Here is an 18,561-nt window from a genome sequence, read left to right on the forward strand (position 1 = left end):
ATAGAACATAGGAAGTGGTTCCTTTATGGAGTAGTCTAAAAAAGTATCCTTCTCTGCCCCTCCTTTTAAGGGAATATGCCAAATTAATAACATCTGTGTGAGCCTGAATCTGAACCTGAATCCCTTTAGTGCAGCACAGCTGGAGGGATTAGCCTAGCCGCCTGCCTGGCCACCGTGCCTCGGACTGCGTCCCAATGGCACCTTATTCTCTATGTCCCATAGGGCTTTGGTCAAAAGTAGTGCACTATGTAGGGAATAGGGTAACATTTGGAAAGCAGCCTAGCTTCCAGCTCCTAGCCCCTAGCCCCTAGCTCCCCTGCGCACCCATCCCAAACCTGGTAATGGTACAGGTCGGGGTTAGTAAGGATAATTACCACAGTGGTGCTCTGCTCTGCCTACCCACGCCCCTCATGGCCAAACTGGGAGTGTTTGAGCAGTTGTGTTTTCTTTGCTATCACATTACTGCACAAATGTTGAGGCAGCACTAATCCATAAAAACTTCTCCCCACCTACCCAACCCCAGCACCAACCCCTCCCCTCCCCACCTACCCAGCCCAGCACCAACCCCTCCCCTCCCCTCCCCACCTACCCAGCCCAGCACCAAGCCCTTCCCCTGCTCTGCTCTGCACCCTAAGGACCCCGGCTTTTCACACAGGCACTGAACAAGGCCTGCCCCACATCCACCTCAGTACTCTCTTTCTGCCTCCCTCTCTCTCAGTCCATCCTCCATCTGCCTCCACTGTCTGAAATAGCATTGTTATAAACCTCAGCTGCCAACATAGCTAAAATCATATCAGCCTGAGCTTGTGACGGCGGCACCAAACGTCCAGGACCTAGGATGTATATTGCACTAGGCAGGAAAGGTCAAGGAGGAACACATCTGAAGATGACCTCCACATAAACAAGGAAAGACTCTCACAACACAAATTAAAGAGTCTCAGCGGAGCTAGTATAGTGGGGGCTTGGCTAGGTAGCAGACTCCAGACAGAAAGACTGTTGTAGATAAAAAGGGGTTGGTCTGTGTGTTGTTTTCCAATCCCTGTATAAAGGGGTTCATTGATGGTTTTGGATATGCTTCCCTAGAGGGCGGAAGAGTGGTTTTGACCTAGTCTCTCTCTCTCTCTCTCTCTCTCTCTCTCTCTCTCTCGCTCTTTCATGTCATGTACAAAGAGGACTGTACTGCTGTATACTGTACCTGCTGTTCCACCACATACTCACAGACAGAGATCTTATTGAAAATAAGGTCTGCATTGGTACGTAGCTAGAGCACAATGACTTGTCTATGAGTGTGTGTGTGTGTGTGTGTGTGTGTGTGTGTGTGTGTGTGTGTGTGTGTGTGTGTGTGTGTGTGTGTGTGTGTGTGTGTGTGTGTGTGTGTGTGTGTGTGTGCCTGTTGGAGTGCGTGCTTGCGTGCATGCGTACGTGCTTGCTTATGTGTGTAGGCTGTGTGAGGAGTCAGAATGTGTGAATCAGTGTGTGGGGGTATTAACGACATGCTGGTATTTAAACTACTCCTATAACAATGGGGCTTAAGTTTATCATTGTACCCACAGTCTGTGTCTGTTACACAGCCAATGGTACTAGTCTGCTCACTAAACCAGCAGGATGCAGACACTCCACTGACATGACAAGTATACATAAAATACTAAATCACCAAATACGATCAAGACATTTCCCATTACCATTTCTATTTAATGGTCTCAAGAGTTTTTCCTGTTTAAAGAAGGTTGAATAAAATATTGGCAGGTCAAAAGCGCCCAATTTAACATGACAAGGCCTTTTCATAGGAGCTAGATGTGTCAGGATGGGTTTTGAAAACAGCACTGTCTAGGTACGTTTAGGTAAAGGTCAGTGTCAGAGGGAGTTCAAACATCGTCCAAGCTTCCTGCCAGAGATAGAACTACAGCAAGCAGCTCCACAAAGAGACCTGAAGCGCTCTAAATCAAATAAAATGTTATTGGTCATGTACACATATTTTGCAGATGTTATCGCAGGGGCAGGAAAATGCTTATGTTTGTAGCTCCAACAATGCAGTAATAAGTAACAATACAAAATAATACACACAAATCCCAAAAAATATAAATAAAGAAATTGAGAAATAACAGAATGAGCAATGTCTGGGTCCGGAATATAAATGTACACTGAACAAAAATATAAATGCAACATGCAGCAATTTCAAAGATTTGACTGACTGTAAGGGGTGTGGTGGCAGGGAAGTCAGACGCAGGAGAGCAGAACTAGGTAATAGCCGGAGCAGTTTAATTCCAAAACCAACGGCATCAAGAAAATAACAACCTGGGTACAAAATCCGACACGCACCAGTCAACATGTGCACAAGCATTTCTTACAAACAATACCACACAAAGACATGGGGGGAACAGAGGGTTAAATTAACAACACGTAATGAGGAAAAGAAAACCAGGTGTGTGGGAAAACAAGACAAAACAAATGGAAAATGAAAAGTGGATTGGCGATGGCTACAAGACCGGTGACGTCGACCGCCAAACATCGCCCGAACAAGGCGAGGAACCAACTTCGGAAGAAGTCGTGACACTGACTTACAGTTCATATAAGGAAATTTGTCAATTGAAATAAATGAATCTATGGATTTCACATGACTGGGAATACAGATATGCATCTGTTGGTCACAGATACCTTAAAAAAAGAAATGCTCATATATATAAATTGGGTAAAACAGTATGTAAACATAATTAAAGTGACCAGTGTTCAACAGCTATATAAACTCAGCAAAAATAGAAAACTCCCTTTTTCAGAACCCTGTCTTTCAAAGATAATTCAAAAAAATAATTTCACAGTTCTTCATTGTGAAGGGTTTAAACACAGTTTCCCATGCTTGTTCAATGAACCATAAACAATTCATGAACATGCACCTGTGGAATGGTCGTTAAGACACTAACAGCTTACAGACAGTAGGCAATTAAGGTCACAGTTATGAAACTTCTACTGACTCTGAAAAACACCAAAAGAAAGATGCCCAGGGTCTCTGCTCATCTGTGTGATCGTGCCTTAGGCATGCTGCAAGGAGGCATGAGGACTGCAGATGTGGCCAGGGCAATAAATTGCAATGTCCGTACTGTGAGACGCCTAAGACAGCACTACAGGGAGACAGGACGGACAGCTGATCGTCCTCGCAGTGGCAGACCACGTGTAACAACACCTGCACAGGATCGGTACATCCGAACATCACACCTGCGGGACAGGTACAGGATGGCAACAACAACTGCCCGAGTTACACCAGAAACGCACAATCCCTCCATCAGTGCTCAGACTATCCGCAATAGGCTGAGAGAGGCTAGACTGAGGGCTTGTAGGCCTGTTGTAAGTCAGGTCCTCACCAGACATCACAGACACCAGACAGGACTGGCAATAAGTGTTCTCCACTGACGAGTCGTGGTTTTGTCTCACCAGGGGTGAGTGGATTCGCGTTTATCGTCGAAGGAATGAGCGTTACACCTAGGCCTGTACTCTGGAGCGGGATCGATTTGGAGGTGGAGGGTCTGTCATGGTCTGGGGCGGTGTGTCACCGCATCATCGGACTGAGATTGTTGTCATTACAGGCAATCTCAACGCTGTGCTTTACACAGACAGACATCCTCCTCCCTCATGTGGTACCCTTCCTGCAGGCTCATCCTGACATGACCCTCCAGCATGACAATGCCACCAGCCATACTGCTCATTCTGTGTGTGATTTCCTGCAAGGCAGGAATGTCAGTGTTCTGTCATGGCCAGCGAAGATCCCGGATCTCAATCCCATTGAGCACGTCTGGGACCTGTTGGATCGGAGGGTGAGGGCTAGGGCCAATCTCCCCAGAAATGTCTGGGAACTTGCAGGTGCCTGAAATGTCTGGGAACTGGCAAATCTGGTGCAGTCCATGAGGAGGAGATGCACTGCGGTACTTAATGCAGCTGGTGGCCACACCAGATACTGACTGTTACTTTAGATTTTAACCCCCCCTTTGTTCAGGGACACATTATTCCATTTCTGTTAGTCACATATCTGTGGAACTTGTTCAGTTTATGTCTCAGTTGTTGAATCTTGTTATGTTCATATTTCAAATATAAACACGTTAAGTTTGCTAAAAATAAACGCAGTTGGCAGTGAGAGAACGTTTATTTTTTTGCTGAGTTTACATAGGACAGCAGTGTCTAAGGTGCAGGGAAGAGTACCGGGTGGTATCCGGCTAGTAACCGTGGTTCAGGGCAGGGTTCTGGGCGGAGGCCTGCTAGTGGTGACTAGTCTGATGGCCTGGAGAAATAAGCTGATTTTCAGACTCTCGGTCCCAGCTTTGATACACCTGTACTGTCTCCACCTTCTAGATGGTAGCGGGGTGAACAGGCCGTGGCTCGGGTGGCTGGGGTCCTTGATGATCTTCTTGGCCTTCCTGTGAGACTGGGTGCTGTAGATGTCCTAAAAGGGCAGGCAGTGTGCCCCCTATGATCTGAATTTCTTCAGCCTCATAAGGTTGAAGAGGCGCTGTTGCGCCTTAACTCACCACGCTGTCTGTGTGGATGGACCATTTCAGGTTGTCAGTAATGTGCACACCGAGGAACTTGAAGCTTTTCACCCTCTCCACTGTGGTCGCGTTGATGTAGATGGGAGCGTGTTCTCTCTGCTGTCTCCTGAAGTCCACGATCTACTTCTTTATTTTGTTGACTTTGAGGGAGAGGTTATTTTCCTGGCACCACTCCACCAGGGCTCTCACCTCCTCCCTGCGGGCTGTCTCATCGTTGTTGGTAATCAGACCACTGTTGTGTCGTCTGCAAACTTGATTATTGAGTTATTATTATTTTTGACATATAATATAAAAGGCTGAGTTGTTTATCTGGTGTTTCCCTATATGTCACAAATATAGGCCTCCATACTGGTGTTAACCGGGGAGGACGGTTTAGAAGCATGAATGATTGTTCGTCATGATTGTTGACTGCATGGCCAGGCACGACTCCAACACCATCATCAAGTTTGCCGATGACACAACAGTGGTAGGCCTGATCACCAACAACAACGAGACAGCCTATAGGGAGGAGGTCAAAGTCCTGGCCGTGTGGTGCCAGGACAACTACCTCTCCCTCAATGTGATCAAGACAAAGGAGATGGTTGTGGACTACAGGAAATGGAGGACCAAGCACGCCTCCATTCTCATCGACGGGGCTGTAGTGGAGCAGGTTGAGAGCTTCAAATTCCTTGGTGTCCACATCACCAACAAACTACAATGGTCCAAACACACCAAGACAGTCGTGAAGAGGGCACGACAATGCCTATTCCCCTTCAGGAGACTGAAAAGATTTGGTATGTGGTCCTCAGATCCTCAAAAGGTTCTACAGCTGCACTGTCGAGAGCATCCTAACCCGTTGCTTCACTGCCTGGTATGTCAACTGCTCGGCCTCCGACCGCAAGGCACTACAGAGGGTAGTGCGTACGGCCCAGTACATCACTGGGGCCAAGATACCTGCCTTCCAGGACCTCTATACCAGGCCGTGTCAGATGAAGGCCCTAATAATTGTCAAAGACTCCACCACCCTAGTCATAGACTGTTCTCTCTGCTACCGCATGGCAAGCGGTACCGGAGCACCAAGTCTAGGTCCAAAAGGCTTCTTAACAGCTTCTACCCCCAAGCCATAAGACTCCTGAACAGCTAATCAAAGGACTACCCAGACCCCTCTTTTACGCTGCTGCTACTCTCTGTTTATTATCTATGCATAGGCACTTTAACTCTACCTACATGTACATATTACCTCAATTACCCCAACTAACAGGTGCACCCGTACATTGACTCTGTACCGGTACCCCCTGTATATAACCTCACTATTGTTATTTTACTGCTGCTCTTTAATTGTTTGTTACTTTAATTTTCTATTTTTTTTACTTATCTATTTTTAACTTAATACTTTTTTTTCCTTAAAACTTCTTAAAGCATTGTTGGTTAAGGGTTTGTAAGTTACCAATTCACTGTAAGGTCTACACCTGTTGTATTCGGCACATCTGACAAATAACATTTGATTTGATTTGATTAGAGACATTTGTAGGAAGTGTTGTAAGTATTTACTGTGTTTTTCATGACTGATTTGCCCTTTAGGAGTCTGAAGATGGCTGTATTGTGCTGTAGAATTCCTACGGCCGAACTTTGGGGAATGCTGGACACTGTGCCAGCCTTGGCACTGGAGAGAGAGAAGACCCACTGTCTGCCTCAATACACAGAGGGGCTGGGGGTCATGCCAGCTGAAAATGCCCCTGGTAGGATAGGCATGGGGTGGGGAGTAACGGCTGTCTACTGAAATCAACTTCTGGCAGTCCTTGATGTCTACTTTATTTAACCCTAACAAGATGGATATGTTAAATGAGCCCTCTTATTTGGGATAGTTGTCACATGGACTAAGGGAGTGGTGTTTCTCCATTCAGTGGCTTGAATTGCATCAAAGATAATGCATCTCAGTAACTCCTAAGAACCGGAATTGCATTAGTTATTATGCAATGTTCATGGTGGAGTGAGGGATGATGGGTAAAATCCGACGAGGGCAGATGTGGACAGAAACTGTTGATATGAGATGGCACATGTTTGAAACGTGTGTGAAAGTAGCACACTTACAACTCCTGGCACACGGTTGGTTGACGGGTGCATTACCTCCCCACCCTAGCCAATCGCAATCTGTCATACAATCTGCATTATGTGCCACAATGTTCAACAACATTCAGTTCCATTTGCTCTGCATCGCATTCTATTTCCCTTTTTTTGTTCACTGGTTCGGTCAGTTGAGGCTCTCAATGTGAAATCAAACAGCCAGAAAAGGCAGAATAACATAAACAACATTCCGCTCCAGTCAGATGCAGAGGGTATGTGCCAAATGGAACCCTATTCCCTATATGCACTGTTTAGGGAATAGCGTACACAAGATCAGCTGGTGGAGGGAGACATGCGCAGGATTCTTGGCAGCTTCTTCAGTGCAAACAAGTGAACAGGATAGGACCGTTTATTGGGTTGCTATATCACCACCTAGCCTCAGGCAGGATATGGCCTTTACAGTGAGGTTAATATGGCTACGTCAAAACCAAACCAAAACATTGTTGAAACTTCGTCTTCTTGGAAAAGCTAGCTACTGAAGTCCATGATATCTTCCCTCATGTACAGCAGCTCTCTGTCTCCACCAAACAATTATATATGGCCTCAGCTAGCCGTGTACTCTACTAATGGGTCTATGTAGAAATTCCCATTTACAGTGCCTTCAGAAAGTAGTCACATCCCTTGACTTTTCTACATTTTGTTGTGTTACATCCTGAATTTGAAATGGATTAAACTTAGATTTTTTTGTCACTGGCTTACACACAATAACCAATAATGTCAAAGTGGAATTATGTTTGTTTTTATATGTTTTGTTTTTATATATACAGTATATATAGTTGAAGTCGGAAGTTTACATACACTTAGGTTGGAGTCATTAAAACTAGTTTTTCAACCACTCCACAAATTTCTTGTTAACAAACTGTAGTTTTGGAAAGTCGGTTAGGACATCTACTTTGTGCATGACACAAATTATTTTTCCAACATTTGTTTAAAGAAAGATTATTTCACTTATAACTCACTGTAAATTCCAGAAATGGATGTAATGGCTTTAGAGGCTTCTGATATGCTAATTGACATCATGTAGGTCAATTGGAGGTGTACCTGTGGATGTATTTCAAGGCCTACCTTCAAACTCAGTGCCTCTTTGCTTGACATCATGGGAAAATCCAAAATATCAGCCAAGACCTCAGAGAAAAAGTTGTGGACCTCCACAAGTCTGGAGTTATATAAAAAAACTAAACACAGTGATTTTTTTAGACATAAACTAATGATTTAAAATATATTTAAAAAGACTGCATTGGGGCTTTAAAGGTACTTTATGTCATTACATAGCACAAGTGGGAGGGCGGGCATTTGCTTTTTTGTTCTGCTCAAGCAAGGAGGCCGATGACATCACAAATTCCCATCAAACCAAATCCTTGAACGCCCTACTCCTTAACGTTTGCAGTTGTGTCCAAAAAACACAATTTTGCTAAAAAACAAATAGTTTTCTCCCTTTAGTGTGTGTACTTTAATATATTTATATGATGTCATGGCTTTAGAAGCTTCTGATATGCTAATTGACATCATTTGAGTCAATTGGAGGTGTACCTGTGGATGTATTTCAAGGCCTACCTTCAAACTCAGTGCCTCTTTAGTTGACATCATGGGAAAATCAAAAGAAATCAGCCAAGACCTCAGAAAAAATTGTAGACCTCACAAGTCTGGTTCATCCTTGGGAGCAATTTCCAAACACCTGAAGGTACCACGTTTATCTGTACAAACAGTAGTACACAATTTTAAACACCATGGGACCACGCAGCTGTCATTCAGCTCAGGAAGGAGATGCGTTCTGTCTCCTGGAGATGAACGTACTTTGGTGTGAAAAGTGCAAATCAATCCCAAAACAACAGCAAAGGACCTTGTGAAGATGCTGGTGGAAACAGATACAAAAGTATCTATATCCACAGTAGAACGAGTCCTATATCGATATAACCTGAAAGGCCGCTCAGGAAGGAAGAAGCCACTGCTCCAAAACCGCAATTAAAAAACCAGACTACGGTTTGCAACTGCAAATGAGGACAAAGATCGTACCTTTTGGAGAAATGTCCTCTGGTCTGATGAAACAAAAATAGAACTATTTGGCCATAATGACCATCGTTATGTTTGGAGGAAAAAGGGGGAGGCTTGCAAGCCGAAGAACACCATCCCAACCGTGAAGCACGAGGGTAGCAGCATCATGTTGTGGGGGTGCTTTGCTGCAGGAGGGTGTGGTGCACTTCACAAAATAGATGGCATCATGAGGTAGGACAATTATGTGGATATACTGAAGCAACATCTCAAGACATCAGTCAGGAAGTTAAAGCTTGGTCGCAAATGGTTCTTCCAAATGGACAATGACCCCAAGCATACTTCCAAAGTTGTGGCAAAATGGCTTAAGGACAACACAAAGCCTTGACCTCAATCCTATAGAACATTTGTGGGCAGAACTGAAAAAGTGTGTGCGAGCAAGGAGGTCTACAAACCTGACTCAGTTACACCAGCTCTGTCAGGGGGAATGGGCCAAAATTCACCCAACTTATTGTGGGAAGCTTGTGGAAGGCTACCCGAAACATTTGACCCAAGTTCAGCAATTTAAAGGCAATGCTACCAAATACTAACTGAGTGTATGTAAACTTCAGACCCACTGCGAATGTGATGAAAGAAATAAAAGCTGAAATAAATCATTCACTCTACTATTATTCTGACATTTCAGATTCTTATAATAAAGTGGTGATCCTAACTGACCTAAGACAGGAAATTGTTACTTGGATTAAATGTCGGGAATTGTGAAAAACTGAGTTTAAATGTATTTGGCTAAAGTGTATGTAAACTTCCGACTTCAACTGTACAATTATCTGTAGGGTCCCTCAGTCAAGCAGTGAATTTCTAACACAGATTCAACCAATGTTTTAAAAAGACGACATTGAATATCCCTTTGAGCATGGTGAAGCTAATAATTACACGTTGGATGGTGTATCAATACACCCAGTCACTACAACGATACAAGTGTCCTTCCTAACTCAGTTGCTGGAGAGGAAGGAAACCACTCAGGAATTTCACCATGAGGCCAATGGTGATTTTAAACAATTACAGAGTTTAATTCATGGCTGTGATAGGAGAAAACTGAGGATGGATCAACAACATTGTAGTTACTTCACAATACTAACCTAATTGACATAGTGAAAAGAAGTAAGTCTGTACCCAAAAAATATTTCAAAACATACATCATGTTTGCAACAAAGCACTAAAGTAATCCTGCAAAAAATGCCTCAGAGAAATTACATATTTCTCCTGAATTCAAAGTGTTATTTTGGGGGAAAATTCAGTACAACACATTACTGAGTACCACTCTCCATATTTTCAAGTATAGTGGTGGCTGCATCATGTTATGGGTATGCTTCATTAAGTCATTAAGGACTGGGGAGTTTTTCAGGTTAAAAAATAAATGTAATGGAGCTAAGAATAGGCAAAATCCTAGAGAACAACCTGATTCAGTCTGCTTTCCACCAGACACTGGTATATGAATTCACCTTTCAGCAGGGCAACGGTGCTTCTTCAAAGTATTGACTCGATGGAGTGACTAGTTATGTAAATTCTATGTTTCTGTATTTTTTTTACATTTAAAGTGCCTCCAGAGTGGTGCAGCGGTCTAAGGCACTGCATTGCATTGTTAGAGGCATCACTACAAACCCGGGTTCAATCCCGGGCTGTATCAAAACCGTCCGTGATCGGGCGTCCCATAGGGCGGTGCACAATTGGCCCAGCGTCATCCGGTTTAGGGGAGGGTTTGGCCGGGTGGGCTTTACTTGGCTCAACGCGCTCTAGCAACTCCTTGTGGGCCAGGCACCTTCAAGCTGACAACGGTCGTCAGTTGAACAGTGTTTCCTCCAACCCTTTGGTTAAGTGGGCGGGTGTTAAGAAGAGCAGTTTGGCGGGTCATGTTTCCGAGGACCCATGACTCGACCTTCGCCTCCCGAGCCCGTTGGGGAGTTGCAGTGATGAGACAAGATCAAAATTGGGGGTAAAAAAATGTATTATCATAAAATACATTTAATCCATTTTGAATTCAGGCTGTAAAACAATGAAATGTGGAATAAGTCAAGGGGTATGAAAACTTTCTGAAGGCACTGTGTTTGCTATGTATTAAAAAGGGAGGTCTTGAGCAGGGATCCAGGCAGTGAGGCAGTGAATACCATAGGGAGCAGGGGGAGATAGTGGGGTAGCAGGGAGGAGAGGGAGCTGAGGGATGGGAGGCTGGTGGTGCTGCTCATTATGGTGACTCAGTGGCCGCAGGGGGACAGAGTGACTGAGAAGTAAGTGTAGGGTCCCCTGGGCCCCAGCTCTGCCTCCCTCAGCAACTTTACCACAGCTCATAGACTGACTGAGCACGCACAGGAACAATGCAGCCAGCGGCCTGGGGACCCAGCCACCGTAGCCGCCGAGCCGACTTCACTTTTAACAGTTTACAACAGAATTAAACAGATCCCAAACTTTTCTCTTTACATAAGACAAGGAAATTAGCATAGTGTTACGCCATAAGAGACGTAAGACACTGTCACGCCCTGACCATAGAGAGCCTGTTATTCTCTATGTTGGTTAGGTCGGGGTGTGACTAGGGTGGGTCATCTAGGCAATTATATATCAATGTTGGCCTGGTATGATTCCCAATCAGAGGCAGCTGTTTATCTTTGTCTCTGATTGGGGATCATATTTATGCAGCCATTTCCCCTTTGTGCCCTGTGGGATTTTGTCTAGGTTTAGTTGCCTGTGAGCACTACTCTGAGCTTCACGTTTCATTTGTTCGCTTTATTGTTTTTGTTATTTGAGTTTTCTCTTCCTAATAAAAAGGATGGAAACATACCACGCTGCATTTTGGTCCACTCCTTATGACGATCGTGACAGACACAAAGTGCGGTGAAGGGGAATATTGTGTGCCAGACAACCAATTTTAACAGCACTAAAGCGGATTTATAGAAGCAGGGACTTACTGAAATTAAGTGGAGGAGAGTTCATGTTTAGGAAATTAGCTACGGCATTATTTAAAGACAGCCGGCTGGTAATGTTGGTTTCAGGTTGATCTGTCCTGCTTCAATTAAGAAATTACTCCATTTGGGACTTCTAATAACTCACTGTCTTTCAAGGTGATTCAAGAAAGCATATTTATTTTCATACAGTAGGTCAGATCTAGGATATTTGTGAGTTAAAGTAATGAAGGGCAATTGTAAAATTTACATTTTCAGTCTAGGAAACACTTGGATTTAAAAACGTGTGTGTCAAATTAAATCTTCCTGTAATGAATATGCCTATTCAAATGAAATCATGTACTGCTGGGCTGTAAATTCCTTTCCTGGCTCATCCAAAAACGAGAGGTGCAACTCATCATATCGAACATGTTTTAACTTTCATCCCAATGTAAATGATTTTCTGCAGTAGATGGCATAGCAGTGAAATATTGGAGCCATTTTTCTAAATGAAATCTTGTCATTTCTCTGCTTCTCTCCTGAAATGTTTACTCGTGAAATTGCTATATAATGAAATGTGACAGGTCAGCATTTGAGGAAAATGGTGGCTGTCAAAAAGCTATAGTTGCAAAAAGGCCTATGAAGTGGTTATGACGGACCTCTTATTCAGTGTTCAGAATCAAAACGTCAATACTGTATGTTACATTTTTACCTCATACCTCAGTAATTCATATTTGTCTTGAGTAAATAATCAGCCTTATTAGCTATTTAATACTAATCATGATTTAGTAGCCTAAGCATCAGTAATAATACCATACAGTTACAGCAGCAGGTGTTCTACAGCTTGGTTGTAGACTATAATTACCTGGTAGAGTATAGAAACAAAGACATAATAGTGGAAATGTATATTATGTGAGCTCTGTCATGTTTTAGCTGTGGCCTCAGGTGTGCATTTCAATCATTGATATGAACCGGCCTAACATGCTAAGAAATAGGGTACTGCAGTATGTTAAATCCAGCAGAATAAGTACTTTATGTCTTTAAACACCATAAACCTCACCCTTTATAAAACTTACCTCATATAAACTGTAGCCTCTATAAACTGGGGCCTAGCTCATTGTAATGGGAATTTAAAGTGGAGCAAAAACCAGGTAGAATGAGGCTATGTCTCAAATGGCACCCTATTCCCTATTTAGTGCACTACTTTGACCAGGGCTCTCGTCAAAAGTAGTACACTACATAGGGAATAGTGTGCCATTTGAGATGCAACCTGAGTGATTGCAGACACTACAGCAGAGGCTCCTGGGAGTTCAACTCTGACCTTTGTCATAATGAGGTTGTACCACACTTCTCACTCAGCCCTGGCCTTCTTTCTACAGCTGTCTGTGTCACCATGTGCTCAATACTGTTCTAATACTGTTTCTACTGCCGCTCATGACTCATTTAAACTGGGTAAGACAGACTTGCTCCACTCTGGGACCGAAATAAGAAGAATTGAACAAAACAATGATTTAGCATTTCAAGTGTGTTGCTATCTCGCTTATAATACGCCTGGGGATATTTTCTCCCCTTGAAGCTGGAGCGCCACAGGGTGTAACTCCCATCAATACAACAGTCCAAATCTCTCTCTTGTTGCCAGGAAGATTGACCTGATTTGTGAATCACCCTTTGGTAATCCCTGCTATGTTTACGATGTGAATCCAAATCTCTACACTACCTTCACAGAGTTGGCCTCACGCGAATCATCCGTCAATCTCTTCACAAGGGATTTATTTAGCCACAGTTCTAGAGGTTTGAGTCTGTATGTGATTTGATTGACCTGCCTGGCACTATGTCTTTTTACAGTGTTGTTTTCACACACTGGATCTCATACATTTAGCTCCTATCAGCTGGCATGATATATGTTTCCCTTTGAGACCAATTCATCACCACATGACTGATGAAAGCCCTTTCTCTCTCTGTCTCTCTGTCTCTTTTTTCAGCTGATAACATAACCCTGCTAGTTTATAGATTCACATCCATTACATTTCATTTAAAGCATGAACATGCCAAGGCAGTAAGGTCGATGGTGGCTTATCAAACCAGTTATTACAAAAAATACCCGTTAAATCTATATGATCTATTTAAGCTTCTGATTAAATAAAAAATAAAAATAAAAATCTGCATATTTTATCCCTTTTAATTAACTTTGGGCTAAAAAACACTCTCTGACTGTAGCCTATTGAATTGTTTGGAATTGAATTGTTATTGTCTTTCCTAACTGCTCTATCACCGCTCTAACTACATATTGGGTGTTTTACAAGCTGACTGTTGGATTTTGACTAACTTTCTTACCATCTCTGTCAGCAGCTCTAATTTATGCTTTAAGAGTTGTTTCAAACTGCAAAGGCCTCTACATTAAATCTGACAGTAAAAAACGATGCCAACTAAACTAAAACTAATTTAGCTCCCCCTCCGCCTTCCCACTTCTCACAGGTGTTTGATTTAAGCAAAAACACTCCATGGATTGGAGGTGTGAATTGGTATGCTAAAGTGGAATGTCCCTTGTTTTTCTCAATGCTACTTAGTGTTTATGTAACCACCTGCTTACCGTTCCTATTGGTAGGCATCATACATCAACATTATACTGAACTATAACTGAAGTATCAAAATGTACTTTGCCCAACTGGGATTTCAGTTAAATGGGCCCTCTACATTATTTAAATACATTTTATCTATGCCAGAATCGCTTGACGCTACGAAACCACACTGTCTAGAGATTTCTGTCAAACATATGAACTGACTGAGATGTTTGTCATTTCACTTTGATATTTCTGTAACTGGTATAGGCCAATTTCCAAACATGAGCCAACTATTTACTATGAGTCTGTCAGAAAAACAGCACAGGACATAATGCAGTACAATACCTAGCCCACTGTTATAACATAAGCTACTGTACATACAGTGTTAATGCAAACTATTTCTTCGCAGTCTATAGTAACCATTTCAAAAATCTAATAAAAAATCACATGCACATGCACCGAATACAACAGGTACCTTACCATGAAATGCTTACTTACAAGCCCGTAAGACAACAATGCAGTAAAGAAAAATAAGAGTGAAGAAAAATATTTACTAAATAAACTAAAGGGGGGGGGGGGGGGGGGTCAATGCAAATAGTCCGGGTAGCCATCTAATTAGCTGTTCAGCAGTTTTATGGCTTGGGCGTAGAAGCTTGCTGTGTGGTAGCAGAGAGAACAGTCTATGACTAGGGAGTCTTTGTCCTGAAGGCAGGAAGCTTGGCCCCAGTGATGTACTGGGCCGTACGCACTACCCTCTGTAGCGCCCTGCGGTCGGAGGCCGAGCAGTTACCATACCAGGCGGTGATGCAACGGGTCAGGATGCTCTCGATGGTGCAGCTGTAGAACCTTTTCGAGGATCTGAGAACCCATGACAAATCTTTTCAGTCTCCTGAGGGGGAATAGGCATTGTCGTGCCCTCTTCACGACTCTATTGGTGTGTTTGGACCATGATAGTTTGTTGGTGATGTGGACACCAAGGAACTTGAAGCTCGCAACCTGCTCCACTACAGCCCCAGTGCTCGGCCATCCTTTTAATCCATGATCATCTCCTTTGTCTTGATAACGTTGAGGGAGAGGTTGTTGGCCTGGCACCACACTTCCAGGTTTCTGACCTCCTCCCTATAGGAGGAAGTCGGTGATCAGGCCTACCACCGCTGTGTTGCCGAGCTGAGCCGCTGAGCTGTAGTCAATGAACAGCATTCTCACGAAGGTGTTCTTTTTGTCCAGGTGGAAAAGGGCCGTGTTGAGTGCAGTAGAGAATGCGTCATCTGTGGATCTGTTGGGGCAGTATGCATATTGGAGTGGGTCTAGGGTTTCTGGGATGATGGTGTTGATGTGAGGTTACCTTGGTGTTCTTGGGCACAGGGACTATGGTGGTCTGCTTGAAACATGTAGGTATTACAGACTCGGACAGAGACAGGTTGAAAATGTCAGTGAAGACACTTGCCAGTTGGTCAGTGAATGCTCGGAGTACAGGTCCTGGTGATCCGTCTGGCCCTGCGGCCTTGTGAATGTTGACATGTTTAAAGGTCTTACTCACATCGGCTACGGCGATTGTGATCACACAGTCGTTCAGGCAGAAGATGTGGTATATTTAATGTAAAAATAAAAGACCATGTTTATATGACCCCCTTTCAAAGTCTCTTATTAACCACATACTTGCAAGTACAGTATACCCCTTTTATACATCAGTGAGTAATAGCAAATTGGGAGGGATGGGGGGTGTTGTTAAAACATGGGGCCAATTTGCATTTCAAATTAGGGAGGTGTTAAACAATGGAAGTGTTAATGATTTTACTGACAAAGACACAGAGAACCATTCACAAATGCAGGAATCATGACTAGGTCTACAGATGAGTTTTAATTTACCAAGTTGAATTATATATATTTGTTGTCCCAATAGAATGTTCAGATATACAAAAATCATGTATAAAAAAGCAGGCATGGTGAAATAGTGGGATTTGTGTCTGTATATGAAAGGTATATAAGAAAAACAACCAATCATATTGACATATTATTATTATGCTTGGCTCACTGTGACAACATAGTTTACAGTACATATAATGTCAAATGCATTTACACATTCCCATACGAAGAGACAAACAATATGTTTCTGTATGAATCTATTTGTATGAAATGTCATGGGAATGTGGGATTATCAAATCGAGCTTCTTTCCTGTGCCTAATAATCGCCCACCGAATCTGCCAATCGTAATCCCATGTTTGTATGTTTACTCTTTGAGATCTGTTGTTATCTTCCTCTCCATCATGCAATATCGTCATACAATATTTAATCCCTTGCTCGTCGTCATCGGACAGACATATAGACCTCTATTGTGTTAACACCAAAGTCCACTTCCTACAACAATTCACAATAATGGTATTATATTCATAGACTATGCATATCTTCTTCTAATGTCATAGCGTGAAGTTACCATTACTCATCAAAAGGGCTATTCTTCTGTAACGTGACTTTTTGGACTCTCGGGTAGCGGAGTCTGGGCAATGCACCGGGGGTGTGTATGGATGGGGACATGTTTATGCCTTTATATCATCCCTGGTCGGTCCCTACAGTGATACGTACTGCAGAAGTATGGCACACTGCAGTGTAACGGCAGACTACACCACCGGTATTCCACTGGAATATCTGCTTGCCAACGCCACGACCAACCCATATCCCTGTCTCTCTGCTGACTATTTTACATCTGTAGAAACTTCTACATATCGAGAGTTGTGCAGTTCTGCGTCGGAGAGACGTCGAGAGAGCACCAAGGCCAGGTTTTATATGCTTTGGAAGTGAATCGTATTTGCGAATTATTTCCTCCTTGGTTTCGTATTACAGAGGGAGTGAGTGGAGCAGCGCGAGTATCGCAATGTAAACTAACTGCATCATGACATGTTTTACCGATGTTTCGCAAAAAATCTAAAGGAAAAACGCGAACGAATAGCCTTCACCTGACATTTGTTAGTATGTGGAATAATTGTTAACTAACTGAATCGTCCAAAAACAAAGCCGAGATAGCGGAAAGGAAAAGGATACGGTATCTGTCTTTAGTTTACGCGGAGGGAACTGACAGGGAGAGTAGGCTATTGTATTATTATCAACACAGCTGCTGAACAGAGGAGCATAAGTGGACGAATACTACGGTAAGTTTGTTGCAATCATTGCAACATTATTACAATCATATGAGCGTTATCCTGTAGGTTGGATACATTGTGAGACTGCCTAATATTGGCTCTTTAAAGTAACCGAATAGGGGGAAGGAAATTAGAAAAACATCTGATCCTGTCTTTGGCTTAGTCGGCAGGGCTCCAACTGTTGCCCCAAGCTTTAGTCTTTTACCGGGTTATACGCACACTGGACAATATTTTAAACCAATTTAATTGCGTATTGATGAAACTTTATCTCTCTTTAGTCCAATGTAAACATAGCGCACTGCGTTTGGGAAGCAGTTGGAAGCGAATCAAATGTTTGTTGTTCCAAAACCACATTTAAATCCTGATTTAGACCATGTATATTCGACGCAGTTAGAGATCATCTGGAGAGACGTTTTCCCCATTTTCTCTACATATTCACTCGACTTGTATATTTGATGTGTGTCGCGTTTGTAGTGAGGTATATCATTGGTCCTCTTGGAACAAAACAGAGTCTGTATGCCATTCAAATTCGGACATAGAGGACCTGAACTGTTATAGCCATTTGAATAAATTGGATTGCAAAACAGACACTGCAATTAGCTTGGATTCGAAATAACCATCACGTGTCTTAACATGCCTATGTTGTTGTCACCTTATGGCTCTTTTGGAGAGGACTTTATTTGAACGGTTATTACAGGGATCATCGACTAGATTCAGCCACGGGACGATTTGTTCTTGGACGGATGGTCATGGGGCCAGAACATAATTACAAATCATTTGTAGACTGCAAATTCAGCGCAAAAAGACCATAATATATAATATTTGACTAAAACATAACAATTTCAAACCTTGCTTACATTTGTGTTATCGCATATATCTCTCTATTATGAGTGGGAATATTTTGGAACAGATTTTTAAAAATGTAATCACTTGGAACTGGTGTTTTTACAGTCTTTTGTGTTCAACTATAAAATCAAATCACCAGTGGGCCAAATTCCTCCATTGGGCCACCAGTTGGGGAACCCTGCATTATCACAATTATCCAGTTCACAGTGACTTAACACATTAATTCGGCCTCTTGTTTTGTCTTGCTTTCTTTTTAACGATAATGAAGTAAGTGTTAGCTTCAGCTGGCTGATTACAGTAATTAGGCTACAGCATGGCCAGACCAGTGTGAGCAGAACAGTTGAACTGACTAGCTGGACAACAAGGTTTGTGCATGGGGATATGTGGTGACTGTATTCCCAACGACTGGTGCAGGTTCAGTTTAGTTCATTATATTTAAGAATATGACTGGGGAAG

The sequence above is a fragment of the Salvelinus fontinalis genome, chromosome 28 (assembly GCF_029448725.1).
Source record: "Salvelinus fontinalis isolate EN_2023a chromosome 28, ASM2944872v1, whole genome shotgun sequence".
NCBI classification, from domain to species: domain Eukaryota; kingdom Metazoa; phylum Chordata; class Actinopteri; order Salmoniformes; family Salmonidae; genus Salvelinus; species Salvelinus fontinalis.